Source organism: Canis lupus, chromosome 16 (assembly GCF_048164855.1).
Source record: "Canis lupus baileyi chromosome 16, mCanLup2.hap1, whole genome shotgun sequence".
NCBI lineage: Eukaryota > Metazoa > Chordata > Mammalia > Carnivora > Canidae > Canis > Canis lupus.
In genome coordinates this window covers 55932871-55945893 of record NC_132853.1, presented here as the reverse complement: position 1 = coordinate 55945893, position 13023 = coordinate 55932871, and the positions used below count along the sequence as shown (strand labels likewise).

Genomic DNA, 13023 nt, shown 5'->3' with positions numbered 1-13023 from the left:
ATGCATAAGTGGGGGGCTACTTAAGCAAGTTATGGTACCTGTAGAATGGAATGCTGTGAGGGTATTAATGCTGGTGTAAATCTATATCAACACAGAATAGTGTCTACACTTGGCACAGAGAAGTATTTAAATTGATCCTCTTTTAAAAAGTAGTAATGTGGGATGCCTGGGTGGCTCAGCGGTTGAGAGTCTGCCTTTGGCCCAAGGCGTGATCCCAGAGTCCCAGGATTGAGTCCCACATCGTGCTTCCTGCATAGAACCTACTTCTCAAAAAAAAAAAAAAGAAAGAAAGAACCTACTTCTCCCTCTGCCTGTGCCTCTGCCTCTGTCTCTCATGAATAAAAAAGAAAAAAAAAAGTAGTAATGTAACAATATATTGAACGCTCAGGATGTCTGTCCTTGCACTAAGCCAAATATTTTACTTCCATTCCATTCCCTTTGAATCCCTGCAAGAATCCTAACAAAGATGCCGTTATCCCCATTTTACTGATCAGGAACATGAGGCTTAGGTTAAGTAACTGGCCCAAGTTTACAAGTTAGCATTCCAGTTGAGGCCGGTGTGAGTCCAGATTCTGTGTTCTTAACCGCAACCCTGCAGGGCCTTTTCATACCCAAATGAAGTCAATAGAGAGGGAGCTCACATTTAGGGCTATTTGTTTGCTTATTAAATACATAGACTTTCTGAATGGTCCTCTAAAAGGTAACAGTTGCCTCCAAGGGGCTTGATTTCAGGTGATTTTTACTCCTTTTGTGTCCTCATTTCTCTTACTTTAATCAATTTATAGTTTTATTTACTTTTTTTTTTAAGATTTTATTTATTCATGAGAAACACAGAGAGAGAGAGGCAGAGACACAGGCAGAGGGAGAAGCAGGCTCCATGCAGGGAGCCCGATGTGGGACTCCATCCCGGGTCTCCAGGATCACACCCCCGACTGAAGTCAGCGGTTCAGCATCTGCCTTTGGCTCAGGACGTGATCCCGGAGTTCCCAGATTGAGTCCCACGTCGGGCTCCCTGCATGGAGCCTGCTTCTCCCTCTGCCTGTGTCTCTGCCTCTCTCTCTCTGTGTCTCTCATGAATAAATAAATACAAATTTTGTAAAAAAACAAAAAGCAAACAAACCCCAATAAAGTTATATTCAAATAGTAGTTAACATTTTACTTGACAGCCCAGGAAGTAAAGGGCTCTGGTCAGGGGTTGGTTGGTTGGTTGGTTGTTGTTTGTTGTTGTTTAAGATTTTATTTATTTATTCATGAGAGACACAGAGGGGGAGAGAGAGAGAGAGAGAGGGAGAAGCAGGCTCCATGCGGGGAGCCCGACCCGGAACTCAATCCCGGGTCTCTAGGACCAGGCCCTGGGCTGAAGGCGGCGCTAAACCGCTGAGCTACCCCGGCTGCCCGTTTGGTTGGTTTTTTAAAGGCTGAAGTTTAACCTGCGTTTAAATCATTAGGCTGAAATTCCTGAAATTCGCTGTGGCTCAGTGTCCAGAACTGAAAGATATTTTAAAAAGTGATACAAAATGACTTTAAGGGGTGCCTGGGTGGCTCAGTTGAAGGTCTGCCTTCTGCTCTAGTTCTGATCTCAGGGTCCTGGGATCGAGCCCCACATCAGGTTCCACGCTTGGCGGAGATTCTGTTTCTCCCTCTGCCCCTCCCCCCTGCTCATGCTCCCCCTCTCTCTCTCACAAATAAAATGTTTTTTAAAAATGACTCTTAAGAAGGAACACCTGGGTGGCTCAGCGGTTGAGTATCTGCCTTTGGCTCAGGACGTGATCCCGGAGTTCCCGGATCAAATCCCACATCGTTCCTGCACAGAGCCTGATTCTCTCTCTGCCTGTGTCTCTGCCTATCTCTCTCTCTCTCTCTCTCTCTCTCTCTTTCTCTCTCTCTCTCTCTCTCTCTCTCTCTCTCTCTCATAAATAAATAAATAAATAAATAAATAAATAAATAAATAAATAAAATAAATCTTTACAAAATAAAAAGAAAGAAAAACCTAATATATTCATGTGCTTAAAGCAGTGACTGGCCTAGAGTAGACAATGCTAGCTGCCATTAGTTTTGTTTTGTTTTGTTTTTTAATTTCTTTTAAAGATTTATTTATTTATTTATTTGAAGATTTTATTTATTTATTCATGAAAGAGAGAGAGGCAGAGACACAGGCAGAGGGAGAAGCAGGCTCCATGCCGGAGGCCCGATGTGGGACTTGATCCCCGGTCTCCAGGATCACGGCCTGAGCCAAAGGCAGGCGCCAAACTGCTGAGCCACCTAGGGATCCCCTAAAGATTTATTTATTTATTAAAGTAATCTCTATACCCAGTCTGGAACTTGAACACCATGACCCCAAGATCAAGAGCCGTACACTCTACTGACTGAGCCCCTGCCAGTAGTTTTATTAATGTTATTCAGGTGCACAGCTTTGATAAAATGTCAGGCCAACCCCTGGCTCAGGTAACTGTGTTAAGTCACATGACTCTATCCATAAAACCAGCCAGGTGCTTGTCCTGCTATTACCTCAAACTCAAGAACTGTTGAAACCTTGTCCTAGAGCTCAGCGGAAAGCACGGCCTTGGTAGAGGAGTGTGTGAAAGGCAAGTTGTTCCTCTTTTCTTAAAGTCTTTGGTTTCTGTCAGGATTAAATCCAAAAGCAAGGAGATGGGCACCTGGACAGTGTCCGGCTGGAGGCCTCTCTTTTGTAGACTACTTTGGCTGGATGGAGCTTTGGGGGTCATGCTGTTGGCTAACATTGAGACATGTTAAAAGAAACAGCCTTGGGAAAGCTCATTATTTACAGTAGGGGTATTAAGGCGTCTTTCACTGTCCCTCAGTTCCTCAGTGAGAAAACGTTCTCTCTGGTCTCTATTCCAAGAATATGCAGATTTTCCCCCACACAGCTTTCTAAAATCTTAAGGATGCTTATATACTGTTTTAGTATGTTTCCTTCTTTATCTTGTAGGAAAGCTTAAGCCTACTTGGGTGTCCCATTTCTAGCAGCAGTTCTTGTGTTTTCGGTCCTGATATTTTTACCCAAACAGGTGCTAATGATTCGCAGTAAAATACTGGAAGTATTTCCTCACTTGAACAATGGCTTTCTTTTTTCTTTCTTCCTTTTTTTTTTTGAGTGTTAATACTACTTTAATGTCATTTGTTTGTTTATGTTAATTTTAACTAATTTATTCGCTAGTTTAACACTAGACTTTTAAAATCTTAAGTTTAGCAAAATGTCAGAAGCCTTCTGTAGAATTTTGCTTTTGAAAAATACAAAAAACAATCAGTTTTAGTTATAAAGTGAGAGGAAATACATTATGACCCTTGGACTATAGGCTTCGAAGAGAACTGGAAGGGGGGATGTGTTTTCAGTGAGAAGATGGATCATGGCTTGTCTTCTTCATGTCATTCTTACATAGGCCTTTGTTTTCATAGAGAAGTATCGTTTGGAATGGATTGCTAAGGGAAATATATTTCACCATTTTATTGGTAATTCCATTTTACTTTAACATTTAAAATTTAATATACATTCATAGGAAAAAAATAGGAAACTCAAAATCCTGCATAAACTACCCACCCCCACCCCCTGGTAATTTTACTGTTTCAGAGCTCTTCTAGGCTTTGTTATATATGCATTTTCATAATACTGTAAAATTGTAGTGGACTTAAAATACAACATGTTACCTTTTTTCTATATTGATTTTACTGATTTTTTTTTTTTTTTAAATTTTTTATTTATTTATGATAGTCACACAGAGAGAGAGAGAGAGGCAGAGACACAGGCAGAGGGAGAAGCAGGCTCCATGCACCGGGAGCCCGACGTGGGATTCGATCCCGGGTCTCCAGGATCGTGCCCTGGGCCAGAGGCAGGCGCCAAACCGCTGCGCCACCCAGGGATCCCTGATTTTACTGATTATTTTTAATGGTTTAATAATATTAAGTAGTATTAGAGTTAATGATCTTAAAAAAAGGTAATAAAATAAAGTTAGGGGCACCTGGGTAGATCAGTCAGTTAAGTGTTTGCCTTGGGCTCAGCTCATGATCTCAGTGTCCTGGGTTTGAGCTCCCCACCCCCTGCATTGTTGGGCTCCCTGCTCAGCTGTCTGCTGCTGCTTCTCCCTTTGTCCTTCACCCTTCCACTCCCCACTCATGCTCATTCTCTCTCTCTCTCTCTCTCAAATCTTTTTTTTTCTGTCAAATCTTAAAAAAAAAAAGTTAATCTATTTCCCTATTGCTGGATGTTTAGCTTGTTTCTTTTCTTTCCTTTTTTTTTTTTTTTAAGCTTTTATTTATCTATTTGAGAGAGAAAGAGATCATGAGCAGGGGGAAGGGCAGAGGGAGAAGCAGGCTCCCTACTGAGCAGAGAGCTCAGTGTGGGGCTCTACCCCAGGACCCTGGGATCATGACTTGAGCCTCACCAGATGCCCAACTGACTGAACCACACAGGGCACCCCTTAGCTTGTTTCTAATAATAATTTAGTTCATAATCTCGAAGGAGGTTGTTGGTGTATATGTTGCTCTACTCTCTGAAAAGGCTGAACAGATTACCTGCTTGAGATCCGGTTAAATGAGAATGGCCCATAATCCATAGCCAGAATATATAATAACACAGCTAAAGTCTGCTTCATGCACCAGTCTCTTTTAACACAGAACATTATTTCACAGTTTGACAAGTGTTTAATAGGAATGTAGAACCAGATGTGTGAAATGAGGAAACATCTACTCAGCATCTAAGATACTTGGTCCACAGCAGCACGTAGTTTTTCTGAGGTACATTTTATTTTGTGCTAGTCCTTCTGATTGATTTGCTTTTGTAACTGTATCAGATTAAGTTAATAAGTCATTTTGATAGCTGAGAAATTTGGTGTGTATTTATAGGTGTGGGTTTTGATTTGTTTCATTGTCAAGTCCTCTACACCCAGCATGGGGCTTGAACTCAGGGCCCGGAGATCGAGTCACATGCTTTTCTGACTGAGCCTGCAAGGCGCCTCACATAGGTATAGTTTTTTCATTTCATTCTGTATTTTACTTTCTTGGGCTAAATGAAACCCTTCTAGAAGGAAATCATCCATGCCAATTTATGTTTAGAAAAACAAACCAGGCTTTGTTGATGCTGCAAACGCTGAGCTTTAGAGCCAGGACCCTCTGCTGAGACAAAAAGGTAGAGTGGCTTACTGAAGCATCCTCACATGTACTGCAATATAAAGAAAAAAGAGAACCATTCTGTTGGTAGCAGTTGATCTTCTCTGGGTGTTGAGATTTTGGTGAATTTTCACTCTCGCTAGCATGCATTTCTATCATGGATGTTTTTATAAGCATATATTAGTTTCATATCATAAAAGCAGTAAGAGACAAAAGCACTACAGTAATTTTCCAGATATCAGTTTACAAATCAACAAACCTTCGGGCAGCCCCGATGGCCCAGTGGTTTGGCACCGCATTCAGCCCCGGGTATGATCCTGGAGACCCGGGATTGAGTCCTGCGTCGGGCTCCCTGCATGGAGCCTGCTTCTCCCTCTGCCTGTGTCTCTGTCTCTGTCCCTCTGTCTGTCTGTCATGAATAAATAAATAAAATCTTTAAAAAAAAACTTTTAATGACCTGTTTTGCTTTCTTACAAGGGAAAAAAAAATCACCGAGTACAGCCTCCTAGAGCAAATTTATTAGATATTGAGACTCTTCTTGGTTCAGGAAGCACAAGCACAAGTCCTCCACATCATTTAGGGCTGTTAACACATACCTTGTGTAGAATGCATGACGGGAAACCAGATGCATGCTCAGCCCTTTCCTTAGGAACAGATTGGCCCAAAAAATGGTCTTGCTGCCCAGTTCTAGTTATTTCTTGCTTATCTTTTCCCTACACCTGATATGAAAGTAATGTTATGTGCTTTCTTACATATTTCATGTTGACTTAGGTCAGTCTTCAAACTGGATTAAAATTACTAATGCAGCCAAATTGCAGTTTTTCAGAGGTTTAATTATTCATTTCTCCTTTCTTTTGTCCATATTTAGCTCTGGTCAAGCTGACTTTTAATTACCAACTTTACAAAAATGTTTAACTTAGAAAAGTAAAATCAAGAGACAAAAAGATTTGAAGTTTGAAGTAATCAGTGGCTTCTAGTTATCTATTGTGCATTAAAAAAAATCAGGTGTTTTCATTTTATTCTTTTTAGATGTATGTTAGAATTATTTAATAGGAAAACATAAAAGAAAGGCCATACTCCCTCCTGTCACCCAGATAACTTTTTTGAAATTAAATAAATGTCTCTCTTAATGTTAGAAAATGTAAAAAAGGAAACTCTTCTCAGAGAAAATCGTTGTTCAGTTTTTTTTGTAACCTTTCAGGAAAAAATTTTTTTTTTTTTTTTTTTTAGGAAAAAGAAATTAACAAGTATAGCCATAGTTACATTTTTAATGCTTTCCAGATACAGTAAGAAATACAGTGAAACCATATTCAAAATTTTAATAATGAAAGTAAGCAGGTACTTCAGCTTACAAAGGGAGGATGGGGTTTCTGGTTAAGTGTACTGTACCTCTTTAGAAAACAGCAGTAGCTCAGAGGATTTCTATGCCAGGCTATTAGAGATCATAATGATTAAAACTTTCTCAAAGTCGCATGTTAAAGCTGAGTCAGAGTAGATCTTAAACCTGAAATTGGTGTCATCTTTCTATTTTTTTTTTAATATTTTATATTTATTTATATAGTTACACAGAGAGAGAGAGAGAGAGAGGCAGAGGCATAGGCAGAGGGAGAAGCAGGCTCCATGCACTGGGAGCCCGATGTGGAACTCGATCCCGGGTCTCCAGGATCGCGCCCTGGGCCAAAGGCAGGCGCTAAACCGCTGCGCCACCCAGGGATCCCTGGTGTCATCTTTCTAAAACTGTGCTAATATTATCCATATGAGATACCCAGGTGAATTTGTGACTAATGGCCACTTAGTGCTAGAAGTGGAAACTAGTAGCCCTACAGGTCTTTTCCTGAGATTGATTACATTATTGGTCTTCCAAATTTAGATTAGTGGTGTAGTAGACAGAACATATATTTTGTTTTCATTAACTTGGGAAGTCATATTCTTATGTGTTCAGAAACCCTTTATCTGCCTTGAGCACTTATAACTATACCCACCTGAACAGCTGTTGCCTTTAAAGGCTGTAGAATATTCAAATTTAGCTGGGTTTTTTTTTGGTATTGTATATTAAAGTGTGACATTTCTGCATGTTCTTTCTCTCATTCTTCCCCTTTCCAAGTATGAAAGTAAAAGCCTGGCAAAAAGAGCATGCTGCTTCTTTACATATTCTCAAGTAACCTGATGAAAAATTACCTGCTTTTGGACTTGAGTTTTATATACAGAATAATTGCAACCTCAATTTGGAATGAACTGTAGCCCATCTTTCAATATAGGTATTTATAGCTATAAATTTCCCTTTAAATTCTGCTTTAGCTGCATCCCATAAATTTGGGTGTGCAGTTTTTGTTTTCATCTCAAAGTATTTTCTAATTTCTCTTGTTATTTTTTTTCTTTGACCCATTGATTATTTAAGAGTATGTTATTTAATTTCCACGTATTTGTGAATTTTCCAGAACTACTTCGGGTGTTAAATTCTATTTTAATTTCATTGTGCATGTATAATATACTTTGAATTATTTCAGTCCTTTTAAGTTTATTGATGCTTGTTTTATTGCTTCACAAATGATCCTGAAGAATGTTTCACTGTGCAGTTGAGATGAATGTTTATTTTGCTGTTTTTGAATGGAGTTCTTTTAAAAATTTTATTTAACTTATTTGAGAGAAAGAGGGAGAGAGTACAAGCAGAGGAGCAGGAGAGGGAGAAGAAGACTCCCCACTGAGCAGGGAGCCCCACACGGGGCTCAATCCCAGGACCCTGGGATCGTGACCTGAGCCAAAGGCAGACATCCAACCCATTGAGCCACCCAGGCACACTGTTAGGTGGAGTTCTATATGCTATATATATCTCGTAGGTGGGGCACCTGGCTGGCTGGCAGTAGAGCATGTGACTAGTTCTCAGGGTTGTGAGTTCAAGCCCCAAGCCCCGTGTCAGGCATAGGAATTACTAGCTAAAGATGTCTTTTAGGTCTAGTTACTTATTTTTCCCTTGAGTGTGTCAAGATAGTTTTAGGATTTTGGTGAATTCATACTACTGCTTATCTAGTATCTTGGTAAATCACAGCATGCTATGCTTAGTGCATAGGGTTCAGGATATACCTAATATTTAATAATACACTATTTTAAGAACTGTGCCAGAGGTATGCACTGGATGTTCTGAAACAGACTCAGTAAGACATGAGTATTGAAAAAATTTTTGAGCTAATTTAGAAACGCCCAGGACCACTTTGTCTATCCAGATATGCCTTACTGATTGAGGACTGTTTCTAACATTAGCAGCGGTTACTGTCAGTTCTGAGGAGTTGTTGGAGCTCTCCTAAAACACTTAACCTATGAAGTTAATGGCCTTTCATTGTATTTGGCAGTTATAAGAATAAATGTGCGCCTTGTTGATAACAGCATGGCACATGCAAGAGCTTCAAAGTAGTTATGACTCTTTTTCACATTTTGTTAAAGACTTTATTTTGTCTCTCTCACCACCACATCCATGAAGGAAATGTTTATGGAAACAGGTTTCTACTACATGTTTGTATGTAGAAGATACTGAATAACATTACTTTAAGTAGGATTATTTTTTAAGATTTTATTTTATCTTATTTTTAAAGATTTTATTCATGTCTCAGAGGCAGAGACATAGGCAGAGGGAGAAGCAGGCTACCCGCAAAGAGCCTGATATGGAACTCAATCCCGGACCCCAGGATCATGCCCCCTAAGCTTAAGATAGATGCTCAACCAGGGGTCCCTAAGATTTTATTCTTGTGTAATCTCTGTACCCAGTGTGGGGCTCCAACTCAAAACCCCAAGATCAAGAGTTGCATGCTCCTCTGACTGAACCAGCCAGGTGCTTAAATGGGGCTACTTTTAACTAGAACTTCTCACATTGAAAATAGCATGAGCTTAACACCAGTGTTTTAGTAACTTAAGAATTGGAAAGGATTAGCCTTTTATTTCCTTCATCACTAGAATATAAATTATATTTAACAAGTGTGTATGTAATCCAGAGTTGGTGTACCTGAAACCTGATCCCTACATATTAGTTTCTAAAGTTTAAAAAGTCAGTGAACAGGGCAGCCCTGGTGGCTCAGCAGTTTAGTGCTGCCTTCCAACCGGGGCATGATCCTGGAGACCCGGGATCTAGTCCCGCGTCAGGCTCCCTGCATGGAGCCTGCATCTCCCTCTGCCTGTGTCTCTGCCTCTCTCTCTCTCTTTCTCATAAATAAATAATAATTTAAAAAATCTTTAAAAAGTCAGTGAACAGGACGCCTGGATGGCTCAGCGGTTGAACATCTGTCTTTGGCTCAGGGCATGATCCCAGGGTCCCTGCAGGAATCCTGCTTCTCCCTCTGCCTGCTGCCTCTCTCTCTGTGTCTCTCATGAATAAATAAAATCTTAAAAAAAAAAAAAAAAAGTTGGTGGTCAAAGAAGGGGAAAATGGAATACCATTTCATGAACCCTTTGTAAAGAAAATTGCTCCAGTAAATAAAGAACCTCAAGATCCCCCTTCATAGACCTCAAAACATTTACCCAATTAATATTGTTTTTTGTTTTTTAAACTTATTTTTATTTTTAAATTTTAAGAAACTTTAAGCTCTATTCCCAGCCTGGGGCTTGAAGTCACAACTTGAAGAGTCACATGCTCTACCAACTGAGCCAGCCAGGCACCCCCCAATTAATATTGTTTATCAAAAATAAGTTTGGAAACCCCAAAATTCAGTTCTCTGTTTACAGGGAGGGTGGATCAAGATAGCACTACCACTTGTCCCCTCAGTCAGGGTCCCCTCAATAGGATCCTGTCCTTTAAAAGTAAAGTTCTTACAGCATGTTTACTGAATATAGTTTTGTTTTGTTTTTTTTAACATCAATTTTCAAAAAATTATTTTAGGACATTTTTTTTTAAATATTTTATTTATTCATGAGAGACACACACACAGAGAGGCGGAGAAGCAGGCTCCATGCAGGGAGCCTGATGTGGGATTCGATCCCGGGTCTCCAGGATCCCACCCTGGGCTGAAGGCGGCACTAAACCGCTGGGCCACCAGGGCTGCCCTATTTTAGGACATTTTAAAATTAGAGGTGCCTGGATGGCTCAGTGGGTTAAGTGTCTTACTCTTCATCTCAGCTCAGGATCATGAGTCCAAGCCCAGTGTGGAGCCTACTTAAAAAATAAATAGGAGTGCTTGGGTGGCACAGTCGATTGAGCTGATGACTCTTGATTTTGGCTCATGTCATGATCTGAGGGTCCTGGGATCAAGCCCCACATCAGGCTCCAAGCTCAATGGGGATTCTGCTTCTCCCTCTGCCTCTTCCCCTTGCTCATTCTCTCTCTCTCTCAAATAAAAAATAAATAAATAAATTAATTAATTAATTAAATAAAATAAAACCTTGGGATCCCTGGGTGGCGCAGCGGTTTGGCGCCTGCCTTTGGCCCAGGGCGCGATCCTGGAGACCCGAGATCGAATCCCACGTCGGGCTCCCGGTGCATGGAGCCTGCTTCTCCCTCTGCCTGTGTCTCTGCCTCTCTCTCTCTCTCTCTCTCTGTGTGACTATCATAAATAAATAAAAATTTATAAAAAAAAAAAACATAAAACCTTTTTTAAAGCATTCATTTCTTCACTTGCACTTTCCATATTTCGAGATCTTAACAGCTACATGTGGCTAGTGGCTCCTGTATTGGATAGTGCAGATATAGGACATTACACCATTGCAGAAAGTGTTTTTTTTTTTTTTTTAAGATATTTATTTATTCATGAGAGACAGAGAGAGAGAACTAGGGTTCATGCAGGGAGCCCGTTGTGGAACTCAATGTGGGACTCGATCCCAGGACCCCAGGATCACGCCCTGGGTCGAAGGCAGGCACTAAACCGCTGAGCCACCCAGGGATCCCCAGCAGAAAGTGTTTTTAGACAGTTGCCCTGTAGATTGTCACTACCCAAATACCACTGTTAGTGTCAAAGTATTTTGGATTTTACCTTAAAATGCCAGGAATCCTATCTTTTCTTCTCCTTGCAGAGCATCTGTGGTTATTCTGTTCCTTGGAGGTGAGGCCCTGGGAAGAACGGAGATGGGAGAGTGACCTCAGAATGGTGCTGTAGTCTGGGGGTAGAACTGGGGTGAGCTTTGTCTTTCTCAGGAGTTTGTCCCAGTCTGTACTCCTCTCTTTCCTTGTGAATCTGAGTCCCCAACCCCCTTCCTCATAGTGCTGCACCCTCCTCACTTCCAGCCTGTGCAGAGGCAGATATGAGGAACCCCTTGCCCACCTGGTATTGTGTCTTTTCTAGTGAAAATTGAAGAGTACTGGTATAGTAGCTTTGGTGCTGTGAGCCATGAGGTTCCTGAGGCTAGTGCAGCCTCTTCTAATTTGGGTTCCTTGTGTCACTGGATGTGTAATGTGGTCTTGAGCTGAATGTGCAGACAGCAGCATCTGAGGCATATCCAGAGAGCAGAGGCAGCATTTCTTTGAATTTAGCAAAACCATAATTACTGTGTTTTCTTTTCAAAATGTTTTACATAAACAATCTCAGAGAAAGTCTTTTATTGTAGAGTCATTTTGATTCTTTGTTAACTTGCACTAAAATTTTGCACAATTTAATGTCCTCACCTGAAAAACTCTACAGTGTTTTGTTGATGAACGTTTTTGCCAGTAATGTCAAATAATGAGTTAGTTAATCTTCATGGCTATTTTTATTTATTTATTTTTATTTTGTTTATTACTTAGAATGAGCAGGGGGAGGGGCAGAGGGAGAAGTAGACTCTCCCCTCAGCATGGGGCTCAATGAGGGGTTCCATCTCAGTACCTTGAGATCTTGAACTGAGCTACCCAGACGCCCCCATGACTATCTTTAAACAAAATTTGGTCAATTTTCAGTTAGTAGCATAGTTTCCCTGAACACTACCTCTTCTGGTTGTTCTTTTCATCTGGTGTAATCTTGGGTATCTCCCATTCCACACTCATTACCTAGAGCAAGCCCTGAGCTCCAGAATTTTTTCCTGAGCCATTTTTCTCCCCTAGATGCCTCTCCACTGCCCCTTTGCTCCACTGTCTACATCTGGCCACGGCGTATTTCTGATTCCCCATATCTCAATAGGATCCTGTGTCTCAGTGTCTTGCAGGGTGCCTAGCAACATGGTAGTTTAGTGGGTGGAATGGAGGAAGCGTTGAAACCCACACCAAGTTTGTTCTACTTGGTATAAATCGAGTCTGTAGTTGACACTGTCTTTGTTACCATCATTGCACTGTCAGAGGTTAGGCATGGTTCTTGTGTTGCCACAGCTGTTTTTGCATTAATTTAGGTGACATAGACCAGAAATAGGAGTTCTTGAATTTCGTGTGTGTGTGTGTGTGTGTGTGTTTTTTAAGGTTTTATTTATTTGAGAAGGGAAGAGAGAGTGAGCAAGAACAGGGAGAGGGAGAAGCAGACTCACCAATGAGCAGGCACTGACATGGGGCTTGATCCCAGGACTCTGGAATCCTGACCTGAGCTGAAGGCAGACTTAACCAACTGAACCACCCAGGCACACCTTTGTTGTATTTTCCCTTATTTTTTGCCACCACCTTAGTTAGGTTTCTTAGCTATTTTCCCATTGAGTGTAAAGTATAATTATACTTTTCTGTGCATGTAATCTAAAGGATACTCAATCTTTTTTTTTTTTTTAAGGATTTTGTTTATTCATAAGAGACACAGAGGGGGGCGGGGAACAGAGACACAGGCAGAGGGAGAAGCAGGCTCCATGCATGGGGAGCCTGATGTGGGACTGGATCCGGGTCTCCAGGATCATGCCCTGGGCCGAAGGCAGCACTAAACCGTTGAGCTACTCCAGGCTGCCCACTCAATTGGTTTTATTTTTAAGCTACTGTTCAAAAAACATTCCAAAAAAAAAAAAAAAATTCCAGTTTCCACCAGCTTTTGTTCTTGAACA

At 40.9% G+C, this 13023-nt stretch overlaps 1 protein-coding gene and 1 long non-coding RNA gene across 2 annotated transcripts in view; one reads left to right on the top strand and one right to left on the bottom strand.

Annotated features, from left to right (window-relative positions):
- The window catches only part of GRB2 (growth factor receptor bound protein 2), a 74216-nt gene that overhangs the window by 15536 nt on the left and 45657 nt on the right, over nt 1–13023 (top strand). The window lies entirely within an intron of this gene.
- LOC140607136 (uncharacterized) overlaps nt 4604–13023 on the bottom strand; it is a 47865-nt gene continuing 39445 nt past the window's right edge. The window contains exons 3-5 of the long non-coding RNA XR_012009279.1: nt 11076–11152; nt 5384–5533; nt 4604–5176 (exon numbers count right to left, since the gene is read on the bottom strand). This is a non-coding gene — a long non-coding RNA (uncharacterized lncRNA). The remainder of the gene's footprint in view (nt 5177–5383; nt 5534–11075; nt 11153–13023) is intronic.